At 42.6% G+C, this 21758-nt stretch overlaps 1 long non-coding RNA gene across 1 annotated transcript; it reads right to left on the reverse strand.

Annotated features, from left to right (window-relative positions):
* Nucleotides 1–6665: 6665 nt before the first annotated feature.
* On the reverse strand, nucleotides 6666–21752 carry LOC307027133. Its single transcript, XR_013804549.1, has 3 exons — nucleotides 20840–21752; nucleotides 14167–20318; nucleotides 6666–11324 (listed from the first exon to the last, which is right to left on the reverse strand). It is a non-coding gene; the product is annotated as an uncharacterized lncRNA (long non-coding RNA).
* Nucleotides 21753–21758: the final 6 nt, after the last annotated feature.

Below are 21758 nucleotides of genomic sequence, written 5' to 3' on the forward strand. Positions count from 1 at the left end.
AAACCCTGTAGTTATAAAGCCCCAAAAAGTCTTTCATTTTGGGAAGTTTCAAAATGCAGAACTTCCTTGAACATAGTGAAAAGAAGTGATTATACTCCTTTCAAGCTTTGTAATAGTCACTTTTCCCTCTTCTTGACAATGGCAAGTGTGGGATTCTTGTTTTAATTTTGGCTTGTTGACAGTTAAGGAGCCATTGGGTTTTTTAATGGATGCTTAATGACTGCTGCACAAAACATAACAAAGAAAGCCCCTCGACGATCCGCACTGTCAGCCAATGAAGGCCCCTGGAGAGACGGAAAAGTCCTAATCTTTGTCATGCACATATGCTTAATATTTTGGTACATTAACAGTGTATTTTCCACACCATTGCTTTTCCAGCTCATTACACCTATGTGCTTTGCGAAAAACAACAGCATGGTCTTTGCAAATACAAGCTGCTCTCAGTATGCAGACAGACAAAGATTCTCTCACTTTAAATGTCTTACGCAGTGCTGGAATCAGAGTCTGGAAATAGAACATATAGGTGACAGGACTGATCGACGCCTACCCAGTGAGGGACGGTCAGAATAAATACTACATTTCAGTGGGTTTCAGACATGACAATGGATAGAAGTAACAAATATAAGCAGCTTTCAGAAATACACTCTGTATTTGTTCACAGCTTATGAAGAGGATCATTGTACATCCTACTAATACCTTACTAGAACATTGCAGCCTTTTTGTGATGACGGTTGGTATCAGTCCAGACTGAAATAACTGTTCGGTCGATTGGGATAGACATTCATAGTACCTTGAGAATAATTCCTACTGTTTTGCGCAGTGAAAAAAGTTAAGTTTCGATTCTATTGTGACATTCCCTGCTAGCTTGTGCCGCTTCATACTGCCGTCTTCTGATTGGTGGCGTGTCGAAAGCTCAGCGGTAACGAGGTCAAAGTTGAAATAATTGACTTTAACGCATTGCAATAGTTCCGAGTAGTGTGCGCAATGTAAAGGATAGCTCTTCCACTGCTCTCTCCATAAAAACACAACGCCAGCACAGAGCGTTTTTGCCGCTTGTCACTGCTTTAGGGTGCGTTATGACCACACGCAAAATCCGTTTCCGTCTTGGGCAAATACATTTTTTTTGAATTAAAAAAAAAAATTGCAACTTGTTCACCCTTAACCCCCAAGGGAATTACTTCTTCAGCAAAAGAAGTTGGGCCTACCTAGAAATGGACCACATATATTTATGTTTTTTTTGTGGAAATCCACCATGGCCAAAGAAACAACTTTTACCTATTGTGGAAGTCCCAGAGACGACTGAAACACTGTTGTACCAAGTTGAAATATTGCAACTACAGAGGATGCCTTTTAGTTTTTTCTATTGACTTTGTAATAAATTGCCTCACATTTGATATTACCTTTTAGTCTTGTTTCATTCAATAAGTTCCCAATTGATTTCCATAAAGTAGACTTAATAACAGCATATTATAGGTTGGTATTGCAATATATAATTCCACTTTTCATGATTGAGACTTATCCATATTTCCCACTCACCAACTGTGGTGTATTATCTCTCTGGTTCTTTCTCATCCTGCTCCTTTTGACTCTTGCCAGCATCGTGCTCAGGTTTCAGTTTGGACAAAGCCTGAATTATACATCAGTGTTGAGGTGTTGCTGTGGCTGATTCATACTTACCTAAGCTTTACCTGTTCTCCGTAAAAGCATCACTGGCTGCAAAGCTAGATTTATTCAATTAGTAATCACATGGACATGGTGTTGTGAAGAGAAAAAGACACTGTTAACGGACTGCCATGGAAGTGCCTTTGCTAGAAAGAGAAAAGTTAATGCATTTAGACTTATAGGAAACAACATCGTACCATGACACTTTGTTCAGCCTTAATTGTGCCAAGTAACATTCTGAACATTTCAAAGACTCGGATCAGCTTTAACTGCCTTGGACCTGAGTGGGCAAGACAGCCTCAGTCTCTTGTTCGGGAGCCTTTTAACTCTGCAGCGTAATCTGCTCTGATTATCGGACCTGAATGCCCTAAGAATCCAAATGATCCTGTCGGGGGTTTTAAGATTTTTTTGTACAAAATGCGACTTAATCTTCCAGCCTCTTGTGTGTGCCTCAGAAGTCATGGAAAAACCAGGAAAAAAAGGAAAATGAAATGAGACTTTTTATGAGAATTTCCTCTCCTGAAGAGGGCAGGTAAAGGAAACAGACTTGGGGATACGGCAAAGAAATGGCACAGAGCCCGATTTAGTACAGCTACACGTACACATGAGCTTCCCATTAGCCCCCCCCCCCCCCTTTTTTTCTCTGTCTGTCTCTCTCTCTTTGTCTTTCTCCCTCTCTCTTTCTGTCTCTCGCTCTGTCTGTCTCTCTGTGTCTTTCTCTTTGTGGGTCCGTCCCCCTCCACCTCCCCTTCTCCCGAGTGGCTGTTTTTGTGGATTGTTCTCCCGCCGTTGTCATAGCGACTGTGATGCAGACCGCCCGAACAGGCTGCCTGTCTGCTTGGATATGTCAAGTGTGTGTGTGTGTGTGTGTGTGTGTGTGTGTGTGTGTGTGTGTGTGTGTGTGTGTGTGTGTGTGTGTGTGTGTGTGTGTGTGTGTGTGTGTGTGTGTGTGTGTGTGTGTGTGTGTGTGTGTGTGTGTGTGTGTGTGTGTGTGTGTGTGTGTGTGTGTGTGTGTGTGTGTGTGTGTGTGTGTGTGTGTGTGTGTGTGTGTGTGTGTGTGTGTGTCTGATAAAACGGCAGAGTGCTCTCGGCTTAGAGAGGAAGTGTTTGGAGAATTATGTAATGTTCTCTTTATTTAAAGGGGGAAAAGTTAAGAAGAAGAAGGAACAAATCTCTGTCTTTGTCCGCATATTGCTCAGTATACCAGGGCAGGGTAGGGGTTATGAGTGCCCCACACCTAAAGGAATGGGTGTTTTAGTAACTATGTGTAGATATTTAGTATTTTTGTAAGTAGGATACAGATTTGACACACATCATGCTGCATGTTGACGCGAGGCTCTTTTCTGTGTGTAAAGTTTCCATGAAGCCCTTGGGCTCCGTGCCAGTAGCCACCCTGTATAGAAGAGGGAGGGGAACGGGGCAGAAACGAGGAAGAGAACAGTTGGATGGGAGGGGAGAAAAAAGGGTGGTAAGAATTTGGGCTTTGTGCCAACTGGGAGGTGTGTGAATCCTTGTGACGCTGCCATTCTCCCGCAGAGAGCCCTCTTATTGGACACCATAAGGGGGTCTATAAATAGGCTCCTAATCTGCAAAAGTGAGAACTAAAAATAGAGAGAGATGCAAACAGACAGACAGAGGGGGATCAAGAGAGGTAGTGATGAGCAGTGTGATGAAGTACAGTTGTAAAGAATAGTGAACAGCAAAAAAGTTGGGCAAAGTGTGAAAAAAATTGAAATTTAGAACGGAACCAAGGATATGACATTCATAAATAATGAGTCCTGATTCACTTCAGACCTGCTGTCACTTTAAAGACCATCTCAGTGTTTGTTAAAGTTTGAACCCATTTTATACAAAGTTGAATCCTTATATCGTTCTTTGAAAACTCCCCATATCTTTTCTAAATAAAAGGGTAACCTTGTTTGGCTGCACAGAATAGTTTTAAATTTTATTTATTTATTTTGCCACGTTGATTCTTTTCGATTCAATGCAGTTTTTTCTGCAAAGTTGCAGTTAAAGTTGAGGTTACACTAATATTATCATTTGTATAGATTTCCATTCCAGTGGTTGCTGTGTATGAATTATCCAAACATTTCTAAGAAATCCAGAGTATTCTAAAGCTCTGTTGTGACTGGTCTACCGCTTAGAGATGTCCCGGCCCTTAGCAGGACAATGTGTTGGCGCGCTAGCCAATAAAAGCACGGTGTATATTGTTGTCACGTTAGGGAAGTGAACAAAGGCGTCCAATGGAGGCGCTTCATTAAGGGGTAGGAAGACTGTGGGAGGGAAACTCCCTCTGGCGGAAACTTTGGGATTATAGCCTTTGCTGACCATTTACATGCACACAAACATATATACCTCACTACAGGAAAGGGAATACTAAAAAAATAGATCCCCTTTAAGAACAAACACGTTTTAGGGACTTCCTACAGCATTAATCTCCATATGGTGTTACAGATACTGTGTATTGTTTTTATTACCTACATTTGGCCTTGCACCGCTGAAGTCTACAACCTTCAATTAATTTTGTTTTGTGTAAGTCCCAAATTGTGCCTAAAAGGAAGTAAATGAAAGAAAAAAACAGCAATTGTATGCTTAAAAAATAAGTACTGCAGTCAAGGCAATAATGAGTTATCTAGTCATCTTGATAAACACACATGGATGTTGTGTAATGCCAGTGCTGTGATTATTGTATTGAAAGGTTGCTAATGTCTTTCTGTGAAACATATACACACATTTTATTTTGCATATTTATCACTGGCCTGACACTCCCTTTATCTATTTGAGTAAAAGCTTGAGCTCCAAAAATCTGTGCGGTAAAAGTAAAAACAGCACGAGCTCTGTTGAAGTTCCTCCTCGATCTTTTACTTCTAAAATCGACTTTTTCATGTGTTCTAATCTCCTCTTTTCTCCAACCTCCCCTTCGCCCCACTCATTCATAGCTTTCTCAAGTCTCTAATTATTTTCACTTGCAGAGTGAGGTGTGTGTGTGTGTGTGTGTGTGTGTGTGTGTGTGTGTGTGTGTGTGTGTGTGTGTGTGTGTGTGTGTGTGTGTGTGTGTGTGTGTGTGTGTGTGTGTGTGTGTGTGTGTGTGTGTGTGTGTGTGTGTGTGTGTGTGTGTGTGTGTGTGTGTGTGTGTGTGTGTGTGTGTGTGTGTGTGTGTGTGTGTGTGTGTGTGTGTGTGTGTGTACCCTACAGTCGCCCGCATTTTTAAGCCTGTAATTAGAGCTCTTTAAGATGACAAATTCTAAGAAAATGTTTAAAAGAGCAGGCCTTGGCATGTGCGTGGACGTGCACACTGGGGCCACGGAGAGAAGTGAAAAGCAGAGAGGGGGTGGGATGTTTCTTTTAAAAATAATCTTTTCTCTCAGAGCTTTGCGAGGCGGGTCATGGAGATGTAGTGGAGGTAATCATTTGTTGTGAACTAGGACAAGTCTTTGTGTTGGTCAGGACTTTAAAGGGGCCCCATTATTCTTTTTCCCCTTTCATGTAGTGTGTTATATAGGTTTTAGTGCATGTAAATGGTCTGCAAAGACTACAAACCCAAAGTTCCCTTCGGATGGATTTCTTCCCACTGGACTCCTGTGTTAACTTCTGTAATATAATGACATCACTATGTAATACTCACGCTACTATTGGCTAGCGCTCCAACACAATGTTCATGATAGGCTCGGCGGGACATTTGTGAAAGATCTCTAAGCGGTTAACCAATAGTAACAGAGCCGGCCAGCTAACCAATCAGAGCAGACTGGGCTCTGGTTTCAGACAGAGGGTGAAAAGAGGTGCTGCAGCACAGGTAGTATGAGAAAAAATAAAGAGCTTTTTGAACATGAAAGCAAGGAGACATGTCCCAGAAGAGACACTAAATACAAACATGAACCTATATATGAGCATTATGTGGCCCCTATAGTGGCTGGTAACAGAGAGAGTGGTGGACTTGAGTATAATGAGTCTATATTTAAAGCTGTGTGTGTGAGCCTGTGCCTGTGTGTTTTAGAAAGTGACTCATCATTTGTATTTGTGCACGTACAGTAACCCAACACTCGACCCAACCCGGCCAAGGACTAGAGCAGCACTTATTATTCACTCTTCTTCTCACTGGGCCTGCCATTTTTCACTCTGGCATATTAATGTTCAGTTATTGGCATTTTGAGTCTATCTTTTCCTCTTAATACGTCTTTCCTTCGCTCCAATGCCAAACTTTCTGGATGTTTAAGCCTCTGTCAGTGCAGCTTCTGTTGCAGTCGTGCGCTCTTAACACCAAAAGTATCATGTCTCAGTGAAACCACTTCCTCACTTACCCCTGAGCTCTGGGTCACGTGAGGTCACATCGGCCTCCATTGTGGCTCCAATACATGTGTTCACTTGCACTCAATGTGAGGCTGCAGTCCACACAACTGGCTGCAATCTGTAGATACATCGTTTTGGTTTTAGAAGTGAAATACCTTGTGGTTTAGATTTCCAGACTAGTTGATTTTCAGTTTTTCTTTTAAGCAGGTGGATGTTATCACTGTCAAGCGAGGTTGATTGAATTCATTTGAATCCATTCATGACTGCAAATCATGTAATAGATTAGAACTGAGCTTGGAAAACGAGGGTAGAAAAAACGCTGTGAAATATAGGTTTCCTTATTCTGGTTGTTTATGCCTTGATCAAGTGTGTATCATTTCATGATATTTTAACAAGTATGTTGGAAGTTAAGGGTAGAACTGGTTATAAAATGTCAAAACGTTTATGGTCTTGATTAGAGATTTTACAATGATGCCCTAATTCTGAAATCATGAGGGTTTATCTAAAGTGTTGCTGGTACTGAGGTCCTTGAAGCTACCAGCATCCTGTTGTTCTGGGAAAGATAGAAATGTTGTTGGGAAAAAAGCATGGAGCATGCAGTGTGTTGCCACTACATTTGGGGCCTTCTGCCTGATCAAAGCTGTCACTCCGCTTTTTTTGCCTGTCATAGCCCCACTGCCCCATCTGAACACACACCCACACAACGAGACCAGTCAATCAATCAATCAATGTTTATTTATATAGCACAATATCACAAATGTTACATTTGTCTCAGTGGACTTCACAGTTTGTACAGAATATCAGTATGACAATACGACACCCTCTGTCCTTAGACCCTCACATCGTACAAGGAAAAACTTCCAGAGAAAACCCAGTTTAAAGGGAAAAATGGGAGAAACCTCAGGGAGAGCAACAGAGGAGGGATCCCTCTCCCAGGACGGACAGACGTGCAATAGATGCCGTGTGTAAATTGAAAAGATAATACATTTGCAACATAGGTAGTCCAAATGTTTGGAAAATGCATGTGTGTATAATAGGAAGATGAATCCATGAGTATATCCATCCAGGACTTATGATCCAGGACCACAGCCACGACTCAAGATCAAGGACTCGCAATCCATGACACAGGACCGCAGGATCATCCATGACTCCGGATCCCGGCGTATATAGACACCAAAAAGAAAGAAATTTGGGGAAGCTGGGTTAATCGGAACATGAGAGTACACAGGTATAGACAGAGAGAAGGAAGAAGTACGATGTCCCCCGACAAACTAAGCCTATATCAGCAAAACTAGGGGCTGAATCTAATCAGCCCTAACTATAAGCTTTATCAAAAAGGAAGGTCTTAAGCGCACTCTTAAAAACGGATAGGGTGTCTGCCGTCCGAACACAAACTGGAAGCTGATTCCACAAAAGTGGAGCTTGATAAGAAAAGGCTCTGGCTCCCATTGTACTTTTTAGAGACTCTAGGGAACAACCCTGCATTCTTGGAACGCAATGCCCTAGTAGGACAGTAGGGTATAATGAGTTCTTTAAGGTAAGATGGCGCCTGCCCATTAAGGGCTTTGTAGGCGAGAAGAAGACCAGTCAAGTCCATTTGAGATGATGTACTCATCTAAAACTTGGAAAATGTCTCTTCATGTGGTCCTACCTTCCAGTGCTTTGTAAAATAATATTTCCTCAACAAAGTTGTCTTCTGAAATAAATCTGATGCATGCAAGCAATTCTGCGACATTTGCTACATCCGTGCTCTCATCCAGCTGCAGAGCGAAACATTCACTGGCTCTCACTTGCTCCAAAAGCTGAGCAGATACTCAGTTTCACTCTCAGTAGCGGCAGCTCGATTCTGATTGGCTTGAAGGGCGGTCGTGTGATTAAAAAAATATATATATTAAAAGATTGGCATCAAAGGACACATAGATTGATAGATATGCAGTTATTAATAACATCTAAAAAATTTTTTTTAAAAACTCAAACGTGTGACCCCGGGGGCTCGGGGCCCCCACAAAACACTGCCTTGTCCCAACCTCTTTATACCCATAACAGATTAATCAAGTTCTTAAAGATGATCAGATAGGTCCTGATTTGTATCAAGATATTAGCGCATTTTAGACTTTCTTTTGGCAAGGTTCTTGTGTTAATATGACAGTTAGCGTTGCCAAACTGGAGCTCTTTTTGTTAAATGTTGTATATAAAAAACATCTATCAAATAAAGATGTTGAAGAAGTATAACTTGGCATTGGTTATACAGAACAGATCATTGGATAAAGCAGGTTGATTAGTGTCTAAACGCATGTCAGAAGGTGATGGTAGGTAAAGACGAGGTTGTGCCAAGACGGCCAACCTTTTTTTTTATTTAGTCATTGAACCTGGAGGGCAGATCTGTGTATCCTTCTCTGTGACTCTCTCCATCCCCACCTCTGTCTCACCCTCTCTGCTTCCCCTCTCTGACTGTCATTCCACATTTATGACCGGCCTGTGTGATGTGTACCCAAGACAGATGGGGCACGGCAAGATGGCCGCTGTTGCCCTGGCAACAGAATGGAGAGGGAACAGAGGAGAGAGTGAAAGATTATTCTCTTTTTGGTTTGGATGCTCAGGTTATCAGGGAGCTGCAGAGAATATGTGAAGAGGGCAGCAGGGACACACAAAAGGAGACTTGTAGTGCTTCACTTTCTCTGCAGCAGCTTCTCTCTGGACAGCGGAGCTCAAATCAGAAAATCAGTGTCCCTCTGTACAGTGAACATCTCACTTCTTGGTATTTAGATAGAACAATCCATTTGTTCATCAGCAATTTCACACAAACCTTGAACGTAACGTACAGTGTGTGTGTGTGTGTGTGTGTGTGTGTGTGTGTGTGTGTGTGTGTGTGTGTGTGTGTGTGTGTGTGTGTGTGTGTGTGTGTGTGTGTGTGTGTGTGTGTGTGTGTGTGTGTGTGTGTGTGTGTGTGTGTGTGTGTGTGTGTGTGTGTGTGTGTGTGTGTGTGTGTGTGTGTGTGTGTGTGTGTGTGTGTGTGTGTGTGTGTTGTGGTCTTTTGCTGTGTGTCTTGATGTGGTGCTGGATTAGAGGGGTTACATAATGCGCTCTGAGCTTCGAGCAGCATATGCTAAGAGGATTACCACAAGTCTACTAAAGACACTGGTCCTCACACACACACACACAGTGTCCGGGTGTATACATTTACACTAAAATATGGTGTCAACCTGCATGTACACATTCGTGCAAGCACACTCATCTAGTACACAACATTGAGTCATTTGTTTGGGTGCACACAGACTTATACAGATACAAATGGTGACATACCTCTGACTGGTGTGCGATTCTCATCTGTTCTTCAGAGGGCAACAAACTTTGTTTTTTATCCACCAGTTGCGTGACTTATGGTTAAATTGTAAAACCTACTAGTGCTACATGCAAAAGTTACTTTGTGGGGTTTTCATTGCAAACACATATGGTGTTGTTTTCAGTTCATAATCCTCAAAAATGTGTTTCTCTTCCCAAAGCACCTCTCTAAATCCCTAAAAAAGGATTTGAACTTGCAGTCTTCTTCTAGTCCTCTTGTTTTGGAATACTGCGTTACTGTTAGCGCTAATCTGATAGCCCATGCTAGTTGTCATCCTTTATGCTGATTTCGTCTTCATGGCTTGCCTGCATTGTGCTCCTATCTCTTCCTCTAATTGCCCCCCCCCCCCACACACACACACACACACACACACACACACACACACACACACACACACACACACACACACACACACACACACACACACACACACACACATGCACACAGCACACACACACCTGCATTGTCTCAAGGCTTCGAGATCCCATGTGTTGGCTAATATGATCAGATATTTTTGCCTCATCGCACATATCGACATTTGTACATGTTCTCACATTTTAATGCCTGTGTACATGCCTGTAGAGAGGTGTACTAATACATTATTAGTCTAACCACTGCTGTGGTTGCTGTCACTCTGAACTTGTTTAATATGAGTCAACCTACTCCCTTCATTCCTCGGTCTTTGGGAAACAGGTGGAGTTACTGGAGGTCTTGAAAAGAGGCAAGGAGGATGTGCTCTGTGTGTGTGTGAGCTGCATGTGTAGCACCTTTACTAACAAGACTAGTGTCTTATCTTTTTGTGAGTGGACTTGAGTCTTATTGTTGTACACTAGCAGTACTTTGGTCAGAGGTTACTAGAAGAACATGAACCACACTAATGGCAACTCACAGAGAGCCTACATGTGTCTGGTTGGGGGGTAGAAGACGGTAGCTGGGGGGCTGGGACAAAGAATAGCAGCTCAAGCATTTTATTGATGCGTAAAAGGAGACCCTGAAGGAAGAAAGTAATGACAGACCAAACCTCCCCCACCTCTGTTCATGACACACACACACACACACACACACACACACACACACACACACACACACACACACACACACACACACACACACACACACACACACACACACACACACACACACACACACACACACACACACACACACACACACTCGTTCTCCATTTCCTGTAGTAATTGACTCGTCTTCCTATACTCTGCTTTATCCCCTCAATTAGACCTTCTTTGCCCACTCCCACTCACATGCAGACTCACACACAGATTCAATCGATAAGCGTATTTTGACTTGTCACATCAGATGTGAAGAAGAGAGTCTGAGAGTGAGTGGAAGAAGAGTGAGAAAAAGAGGGATTGCGAGTGTGTAGGGGAATAGGTAGAAATAAGAGGGATGTGTTAGTCAGCATGGGACTCCCGCAGGTGGACCCTCACATGATTGAAAGAGTGACTCGCATGAACACACCATGATTCACCAAAACTAACTGGCATAAAGCGGTCACAGGAAACGAGTCAATTTCCTTCCAGATTAAGGTGGATTTTTACATATAACAAATCTGTTCACTTAGATAGGACTTCATGTCGGATGTATGATTCGAGCAAACACTGGACTTTGACCTGTGTCTTAATTCATGTATGTAATCTACTCACTTAATGCACTTAGAAACTCACTCGCCTACGTTACATTCTAATTAACGTAATAACTTTCCGTACTTTACTTATGTGATAAATGTAACTTATTTACTGGACTCAACCAAGTAGACGGTGTAGGTAGGTGTTTGAGCCCTTTGTAGCGTTGAACTTAATTAACTTATGTCACATTTATAACATACCTATACATTAAGTCACTTAACAAACTTGCCTTAAAAAAAAAGCGATCCTTGTTTTTTTTACTCAACCTAATCAAGTAGTTTTGTTAAAATGTGCAAGATTAACCACATTGCATTGCAAACTATTAAGTGATCATGACTTTTTTTTGTCTTGGATCAGCTCCAGCTGTTGTGACGTCCGACAGCTTACTTAAAGGCCATGTAATGCATCTAACACAGGTGTTTTTTAACATGTAGTTTAGATATCACCAGAATAAAAATAAATAAAAATGTTTAAAGTTTCGTCATAATTAAATGACATATACGTTAAAAACCGATGTTGGTTCCGAAGTTTGCCGAGTACGCCCCCGATCACTCCCGAACGAGCGGTGACGTCACACGTGGCAAACATTGCCATTTGATCAAATCAGTCCGAATGGCAAGCAACGCGATAACTTCAGACAGCGACAGCGACAGCGATCATTCAAGCTCAGATTCGGTGGGTTATCTGGATACAGTTACAGAAGTAGAGAGTCAACCAGCTAGCCTTTCACTTCAAGGCATCTTGCCTTATAAGTACGAGCCTCCTGCCCAGCAATCGAACAACGAGGCAGAAACTTGTGAAAGAGAAGCGGATTCCGCAGCCGGCGAGACTCGAGTCGGCAATACTGAATGGTAAATTCTGTTTTATTTAATTTGACCTGCACTAAATGTCGATCTTAATTTGTCATCTGTTCCTCACACGTCCGGCAGATATTGTTTTGTTTTTTAATGTTATGTACAATATTCAGGTGTACATGTCAATGCTGTGAAAGCATGCCCACTGCAGATGAATGTGTATGCTGCAGAGAGATCTGGCAGGTGATGGAACAAATAGACAGTTTGCAACCTACTGACCAGATAGCAGAGTCCTGCATCGGGTCGGGTATCCGCGGGTACCCGACGGGTGACCCGCAAAAAAGGTGATTTGCGGGTGGTATTTTTTCAAACGCTTTTTTCCGGGTTCGCTTCTGGGTAAAACAAAGATGATGCGGGTCCGGTTGCGGGTGTTGCATAATAAATATATTTAAACAATAATAATTTAGTTTAATGTTTAAATCCTCAGACCTCTCCTCCGCGTTACCGAGCATAATCATAACCTCTGCAGTGCATCTATCTGCTGCTGAGCGCACCACATTCTGAATGGCTGAGGTGAAGCTCTCTATAGGGGAGAATACAGCATTTTCAATAACTCTTCCTCAAGAGCGAAATCCAACGTCTGGGAGGCTTTTGGTGTCATCCTAGATGGAGAAAATAAACAACATCCCAGGCTTTTTGAGCCAAATATGCAACTGCGTGTGTTAATAATTGCACGTTGTCACTGCTTATAGGCCTATATATGCGGGTTCGGGTCGGGTTGCGGATCATGTGCCGGCGGGTCGGGTCGGGTTGCAGAACTAATTGGCAATATGTGCGGGTAGCGGGGCGGGTTCGGTACTGCACGTCACGGGTGCGGGGCGGGAGCGGGTCTTGAAAATCAGACCCGTGCAGGACTCTGCCAGATAGAAGACACCGACGAGAAACCAAGGTGCATTATTAGCCACCCAGGCTTTAGAGAAGGCTGTCTCAGTGTTTGGACACTGAAAATAGCGTATCTTCAATACAAACAACAACACAGAGCAGTTGATGGCCCACTACACCAGTAAGTAAATATTGATTGACCCAACTGCCTATTGCAGCTTTGCTTTCATATAATACTTTTAGTCGCTACAGATATGGTACACTTTTAAAGATACCATTAAACTCTTTCAAGCAGTCAAAAACAGCTTGGCTTTTATTTTTTCTGTGTATGCAAGTTCAATGTATGCTTGGGAAAAGAAACAACTACACATGTGAGGAAATATATAAGAGGTCTATGATTCTGTCAAGCAGTCATGTAAAACCTCATATTTATTTTGTACAAGTAAAATACAAATATCATGTTATAAGCCAATTTGTAACCATTGCTACATAATAGTACTACATAACATTTTATTTTTCTCCAAATATATTTATAATCTGTATACTTTTTTTTCATTAGGAAGTATCGATATACAGCTTATCGACAGTTTGTACGTTGGTGCTGGGGTGTACTCGGCCCAAAAATCAGAATCCCGCTGCCTGCGTGCTGTAACCGAGATACGGAAGACTTACCCTGAACCGGGAGGCCGCTATCAGGGATTTCAATGGCCAAATCTGTAATTTGACATAAGTCATGCAGCTGAACTGGTTAAAATGGTTTCGCATGATGTAAATAATTTACAAAGTACATCATTTACAATATTATTTTTCCAAAGAAACATGTAAATAAAACAACATTTTCCAAATCGCAAATTTGTAAGATTGTATTAATTTACTGTTTGATAAATAAAAAAGGGTTCTTTTGTTAATTTTTCACTTGTAACATTTTATCTTTATTGCAGTGTACATTAGTCTATTTTGGTATATGTGCGAGCCCACAAATAATTAAAAGTGGTAAAAATAATAAAGATATTCAGACGTAATTCATTTTTGGCCTTACTTATTTCACTTCAACTTTTATATATTTCAGTCACTAGGCAAGTTCACTGTACTCTGGTGACATTTAGCTCAAGCTGGCATAACACCTGTAGTAACTTAATTCTGACCCGAGTTTTGTGCACAATCTTCCAGCACCCATGATCAATGTTTATAGCAATCAGGAAACATTCACAGCTCACAATTACACATCGCTTCCCCATCATGAATTGTTAGATAAAAAAAGTTTAGCGAGGTCCGGTTACACATATGTTGAGCGAAAATAGCGGAAGGATACAAAACAAACAATCCAGACGGGGCTGGTGTTTGCCACGTGTGACGTCACACAGCTGGGTTAATGGCTGGCAAGCTTTTTGCTACCGGAGCGGAATAACACGGGAAAGTGGCACACATTTCATGTTATTTGGGGGGTATTTATGGAAAGAATCATTGATGTTGATATGTCAAATGAAACAGTGGAAAGTGATGAAGCGATTTATTAACACAGAATAACATTTATTTTGGACATTACATGGACTTTAACTACATACTCATTGTATGTGGTAAATAGGAGCATTGTGATTAATGACTTTTAATCTTGTTCGTTCGCATGTCAGCAAACACATTAATATGCTAAAGCAATAGTAAATACTAATTTTACATTCTTCTGTTCTTGATTGCTTGGTCTCTCCCATCTGAAGTGTAGAAGCATACCCTGAAGTCGTTGTTGTTGATCTGAAGGCTCTGAGACAGCTGTTGCTCTCTTTGGGCATTGGCACACCAGGCCGTCTGATCAAAGCCTCCAGTCACCTCACCTCGCCTCACTTCTTCTGTTCAAAGCACACAGTTTCCCTCTGCACTGACGGATTATTACCAGCAATTTGGGCGCACTCACTTTTGGTTTCTTCTCCAAATGAAGGGGTTTAGATAACTTTTGGCCTGTTTACAACGCGTCTGTTCTCTCTCGGCCCGTCGGACCCTGTCAGACTCATGGCGGCAATTACCTTAGCGAGTACAAAGTAATCGACCAGAATTATCATTTAATCGTTTAGAACAGCAAGTCAGACAGCTCTTTCTCCCTGCCTGCTTCTGATTTAGACTCAGCATACTGAATAATTTGAACTGCCTTTGGTTAACCAACTACAGCCAACAGCATGGGACAGAAACTATGGACAGTAGTCAACCAGTGGCACCTTTAGTCAAGGTGGTTTGCTTTGACATTTGGCCAAGTACAAAGAAAATCCTGTTGGGAGTAAATGTAAAAAAGGAACGACTTCTTTAAATGTAATATTTATTTTTGAAAAAGTTATTTAAGTATTTCTACATTTGGGAGTTTAGGACACACATTCTCATTTGTGAAACACAATATTTAACATTAGGGCTGGTTGATAGGGCCGGGAAAAGTTTATTTTTGTATGTATTATCAGAACAAATTGGGTTATTTAGGGTTGATTACATATACACTTCATGTTGTCATCTCACTGCTGAGTGCTACTTTTGAGCGTGCTCCCACAACAGAACCTACACACGGTTCCGTCGTATTGACGCTTGCCGGTAGGTGTGTCTGGCGCTTGGGGTTAACACCAGGGGCAGCGGGTACTGTAGGCTAGGGAAGGCTAAGCCTTCCCAAATATTTTTGTCACTGCATCCTGGTAAAATAAAAATATAATGTTTGTGTCTTTGACATTAGCGCTTCTATGCAGCAACTTGTGCCCTGTACTACGAAGCCAGTTCAACATGCCCTGGATATCTTTGAGTTATCTTAACTAACCCTAACAAACGAGATCTCGCTAAGCGTTCCTACGACGCTGATTATCAACTCGGTAAATCAAGCCAGGGTTTCTTTCTCCAGCTGAGAGCGCGTTCACGTGAAAGGGGCAAGGTTAGCTATATTTGACCAATCACAAATAGGGACAAGTGTACTGACAGCGCAGCATCATACTTCATTCATGAAAAGTAAACTAATATTAGACAAATATGAACTTTAACCATCCATGACTTAAACATATAATCCAGTATTCAAGCCAAATAGTTGCACCTGCAAGGTGAATATAGAACAACTGGTTAAAAAATAAGTAAACTACCGAGTGTTTGAAAGCGTACAACAGTTTTATGATATCACTGCCCCAAGTGGATCTGACTTTAATTACATTTGAGTTGAGTGTTTCGTCAACTTAATGTGTTGCTTAAAATAATACTTTTGCATACAGTATGTGACACTGTGAGTGTTGCACGGCCAGATACGGCTCAAGAAGCTGACTCAGATAAGTAAATATATGATATATTATGATATTATATGATCGATGATCTGATTGACGATGTGATATGAATGATATGTGCGACACGTCGGCGTCTTCTCTGCATACGGCAGTTTAAACTGTATTTCCTTTATCCTGGAACTTGATAGCTTTAAACTCCGCACAATGAGCTCTGATTGGTCAGCAGGCGGTGCTTTCACTGAGTTGATCTCTTTTCTATACACGCCGGAGGCGGGCAGCGTCAGGTAAAAAAAGTTATTTAGCCTTCCCAAACCTGAGCCTCACGCGGCGCCTATGGTTAACACAACCAACAACCAATCACATTAATCTCCCACCCCGGACACACAAAGCACACGGTTTGATTGGCTAGTGCTTGTGCTGGCATATGATTTGATTGGCTGGCTCTTCCGTCGACGCTTGAAAAGTTGAACTTTTATTCAACTTTCACCACGAGCAACGGAGGCAAAGCGACGCGACGGAACCACAATTCAGTTCGGCAAAGCGTGACGTCACAAGTGAATGGGAAGCGTCTCCGTTGAAGTTCGCAACGGAACCGCGTGTAGGATGCGTAATGGTGCGTTCACACCGGACGCGATGCGACGTTTGGGGGCGGCGCGATTACATGTAAAGTCAATGCAGAGACGCGATCAGACGCGAATTCGCTCCGACGGCGCGCATGAAGCGGTGGACACGGCGCAAATCACACGATTGATGCGATTGAAGGGGGCCGCGTCAAACGCGAGAGTTCAATTTTTTCAACTCGAGCGCCAAATTCACGTGACGCGTTCTCACGGAAGCCAATCAGAGGTGAGGATCTCAGCCTGCCGTCACTGACGTTCAACCAGAAAACATCAGCCATTAGCTGTTAGCAGTTAGCACACAGAGATCACAGCTCCTCATATCTGTACAGAAACTGTACAGAAGTTAAACAAGTACAAACCACAGACTGTCTGTGTCATGGCGAATAAAGTCGCTGGTTTATTTATGTCTGTAGGCCGTTGTTATGAGTGTGGAGTGAGCATATACAAGGGTTAGCTTAGCCTGGTCGACCCAATCTTCATTTAGAAAACAAGCATTTAAAAAGGTTTTTCGCCTGCCGTCTTGTCTGCAGACTTGTCAAGCATTAATTTATGGTTTTTACTAACCGGTATCAGTATGTTGTTACGTCGGCATCATTTAGAAACGTGTATTACAATTTCATCACGGTAAAATATGTTCATTTTGTTGTAGTTGTAGCTCCCGAGCCAGCGCGTCTTGTTTGAATGATGCGAGTAAACACAGCTGGCAGCCGCGGTGAAACTCGAGCAACTAGAGCGATGTGATAGGAGCGTTTAGAGCTAAGCGAATATTCGCATCGCGTCCGGTGTGAACGCAGCATAAGACTTCCGCCGGTTGAACAGGCTAACCTCCGGATGAGCCCTATGCTAACTTGAATTAGGATCAAATCATTCTAGGCTTTCCAAATGATAAATTATTAAATGTAAAATAGGCTGTAAGTAAACAAGTTATTTTGCGACACTCAACTAAATGTATCCACCTTTTAAAGCCACAACATTAGCGAGCCTACTGTTTCTTAGGCTGATCATGGTCATCATAAAAGATTTCGCAAAATACCCCTCTGTCACTTTTCATCTTTTAAAGACTTTGGAATCAGCAGCAGACATTTCTCTGGCCAAATCACAGCAACACCAAAAATGCTAAGGTGGTAACCACTGGATCTACGGCAACTTTGATTGGGCTGCCCAGTGATTAGCAAATAACATAGAGCCAATAAAGAAACACATGAAGGTGTAATATCATTTCAATATCATTCGGATGATAGAATTCATACAGTTTTCCTCTTTGGGTCTGAATTACTTCTCCTGGTGTTCTTTTTTAAGTCATGAATTTGAGTCTGTACAAAGCTGAAGTCTTTTTTTTCTTCATAATTGGTGCTTTTATCATGGATTTATATCAGTGACTTTAATATGTGACAAAGCCTATATCGGTGCCAAAGAGAAACATAGTGGTTTTTGAGGGTCAACGTTTTTGTAGCAGGTAGCTCTTGGCAAAGACTTTAGCTGCAAATTCTCTTGCGTGAATACATTTTCTCTCTCTGTTTTTCCCTGTGTCGCTTGCTGATCCCTTGTCCTTTAATATCCTCTTGTTGTTATTCCTCTCTGTATACTCTATATTTACCTACAAGCTTCTCTCCCTCAATCTGTGCTCTGTCTCACCCTCTGTATCTCTCTTTCTCTCAGTATCTCTCTGTGTCTCTCCCTAACTGTGCGCCCAGCCAGCCACAGGAATGTATCTCGAGGAACGCCTGGCGAGACAAACTGGATCAAACGAGTTCAGAGCAGCACTGGAGCCCGGCTGTCTGTAGCTCTCCCAGCTTCCATCCTTTTCTCCGTCTTCCTCTGCTCTCCCCCTCCTGTCCTCCTATTCCATGTTTTCCCTCTGTCTCTCTCAGTCTCCCCCCTCCCCTTTCAGGTCTCCCTCTATCCTCATCTGCTTCCCTGCAAACCCCTTTTTCTCTCGCTGCTCTTTTTCTCCCCTCTGCGCTCCTTTTTTTGCCTTTCCTTCTCCCTTTCTCTCTTCTTTCTCCTCTATTTCTCTGGCACGATACAGAGACAAAGAGGTCTTTTGAATGCCTTCGTGTGTAGGAGGTGGACCTCAAGGGAGGGGATCGTGTGGATATTTGCTGTGTGTGTGCGTGTTAGACTCTGTTTGTGTGCACATATTAGAGCCCTTTAGCCCAAAGCTTTAGTTATAAGAGAGGGGAATGCAATTTGATACACACACACACACACACACACACACACACACACACACACACACACACACACACACACACACACACACACACACACACACACACACACACACACACACACACACACACACACACACACACACGCACACACACCTTCCTCACACCAGACAGCGAGCCGTGTCGTGCTCTCCACCCTGTCTGTCAGTCACTCAGGCGGGACTCCTAATTGGCTTATAATGCCCCTGTTACCATAGAGGGACCCTATTGCCCCACCCCCCACTTCTGTCTGCTAGCCTGTTTGTTGCTCTTCAAAATAGGCCGTCAAGCATGGGGGTGGGTTAATATCTGTGTGTGTGTGTTTGTGTGCATTCATGTGGGGGTTAAGGGGTGGGTGCAGAATCAGGTCTCCCCCAGGGGCACGGGGATGTACTCCCTCCTTTGTCTGGGGGACAGTAGAGTGAGTGAGTGAGTGTGTGTGTGTGTGTGTGTGTGTGTGTGTGTGTGTGTGTGTGTGTGTGTGTGTGTGTGTGTGTGTGTGTGTGTGTGTGTGTGTGTGTGTGTGTGTGTGTGTGTGTGTGTGTGTGTGTGTGTGTGTGTGTGTGTGTGTGTGTGTGTGTGTGTGTGTGTGTGTGTGTGTGTGTGTGTGTGTGTGTGTGTGTGTGGACTCTTAACAGATTCCAAGGTCAAATATCTTCCTGTCTTGACTTGAGTCCCGCTGAATGCATTGCGCTGAAAGTTACTCTCATGCCCCTAAATAGTGTTTGTTACACAAGAAAATCACAATTATCAACAAATTAGCAGTCTCAATCTAGTCTGAATATAAGTAAATAGGTATAAGGCTGTTGACATTCTTTATTAATTTGAGGGACGGGCAAGGGTCTTCATCAATTCGACCAATATTAATCAGCATCCATCGTTTTCTAACCAAATCATCAACTGTTGTCCAAAAACATTGTTCACTGGGTGAAATGTCACTTTATTATATGAATATTCAAGTCAATCCCACCTTCTGGTGCCTCTTCCAGATTTAGGCACCAACTGCATACTCAGCAGAAAGTAGTCCTCCAAAAAGCTATATTTACTGATGTTTAAGAATCACTTGGTTAAAAAATTAATAAATACAATTCCTTATAAGGAATTAGTGTTTATTTCTCTGGAATCGGACCAATGGGCTTGTGGCTCAGACAGCACAGGGAAGTTGTAGACTTGTATAGAGAAATAGACTTCTAAAGCATTGTTGGTTTTGGATAAATCCAATCTTAATCTTGGGACTTATCTTATCACTGGCCTTCATTATTTTCCCTGAAAACCCTCAATACGTTCTCAGCTCCGGATAATAAACTATTCATACTTATGGTTTGAAAAACAAGATCACCCTACAAAGTGGTTTTGGCTGACCCTCTCCCAGCAGAGCAGCTAAAGGTATCATTTGGAATCGTGTGTCTGGTTGATTTTACTTGGACCCAGAGCATTGACTCTGTTATGGGTCTGTGTTCCATGTTGGTTTCCCACTTTACAGATGCATAGATCCGGCTCTTCAGATGTCAATTGCTCCACAATGTTTGACCTTACCGTCATGCTGTTTCGTGCTGGACAGGTATCACACAGTGGGTTTATTTGAGGGTTTTTTTCTCTCCTGAAAATATCTGCCTTCTTTGCCTGGAAGGGTCGGTGAAGCTGAACCAAAAGACAAAAGCTGTAGGCTATTATTCCAAAACAATGACTTCAAAGATGCTAAGTCACTCTGTAAAGCTCAGGAGAGTCTGTTGATTTCTTTCTCCATCCAGGAGTTTGTGTTTTCAGTTTGGTTTGTCAGTGGGATAGCGGAACAAATACTTTCCCAAATGTCATTAAACTTAGTGGAAGAGTGTATCATAGGCCTAAAAGGAAACACATCGATTTGATAGAACAAAATCAAACCACGCCTATTTGATACACAATTTATTCATTGATACTATCTGAGTGCCTTCCTAGTTCCTGACACAAGTGACCCCTTCATATTACTCAAAGACTTTTCAACTACTTTTAAAAAGAAATATGAATGAGTACAACTTTATAGAGTCATGTTGACCATGTTTTCTTCATTAAAAGTTAATGCGGCAAAATATGACACTCTTTGATTGTTATGAACAGGAGCCTAAGTTGGGGTTTACAGAGTACCAAGAATTAGCATTCAATCCATTCTAAATAGCAAATACCTTTGTAGTGTTGAACAGGTTTCCTGTAGTAACCTGTGTTCACCTTCTCAGTGTTCTACGTGAGCTAAACCTCGGTCATTAGCAGGGCTGCAGAGCTGGATTAACCCATGCTGACCCGTCATAGCAACAGCAAACAGGATTTTCCCGGCTGTTGCTTTGTAGTGAGAGCCGTATCTCTAAACTGGGAATTCCTTTCCCTTTGTCTCTCTTCGTCTCTCTGTCTGTTTTCCTCTCTATCTCTCGCGCGCTCTGCGTAATTGTCCAATGCCTCTTTAAACCACATGCTGTTTGAAATGAGGAAGTGGCCTGCCGTCTCCTCATTGGCTGCTTTAGTGGGTTGAGGGCGGGCTCTAGTCACTGCGACTGAGCTGGGGATAAAAGCAGAGGCGGCTTCGGAGCCGAGGCAGGCTGTGAGCTCCCGACGGCAGACACACACACACATAAAAAACAGTGTGACAGTTCAACAGATATGACTGAGCTTTGTCTGTGTGGGTGAAGATGAAGTCAAATGTATCATAGAAATGAAAGGAGGCGCTGGATAGCAGTCGGATGTAAAGCGTGAGGTAGGGTGGCAATGTCAGAGGGGAAAAAAGGAGGGGGGAAATGATAAGAGGTAAGGAAAAGACAGCAGAAATGGGAAATTAGGACAAAAAAGGTTGACACAGGTGGTGCTGGAGGAACGGCAACAAAAGAAAAGGCAAGCGAAGGGATGCAGGAGGAGAGATGTGCATGTCACACCCGGGAATGAACGAGAGGGGAGGACGTGAGAGTGAAGGAAGGAGAGAGGGAAAAAGTACATGTGACAGGGAGAGAAGGATGGATGGAGGCGGGGTAGTAGGAGAGCAGCGTCGTATGTCAGCTCAAGAACAATAAGAGGCGTTCATGACATGTCTCCAGGGGTATCGACTCAACGCGTTCC

The sequence above is a fragment of the Notothenia rossii genome, assembly GCF_949606895.1.
Source record: "Notothenia rossii genome assembly, contig: scaffold_281, whole genome shotgun sequence".
Lineage (NCBI taxonomy): Eukaryota > Metazoa > Chordata > Actinopteri > Perciformes > Nototheniidae > Notothenia > Notothenia rossii.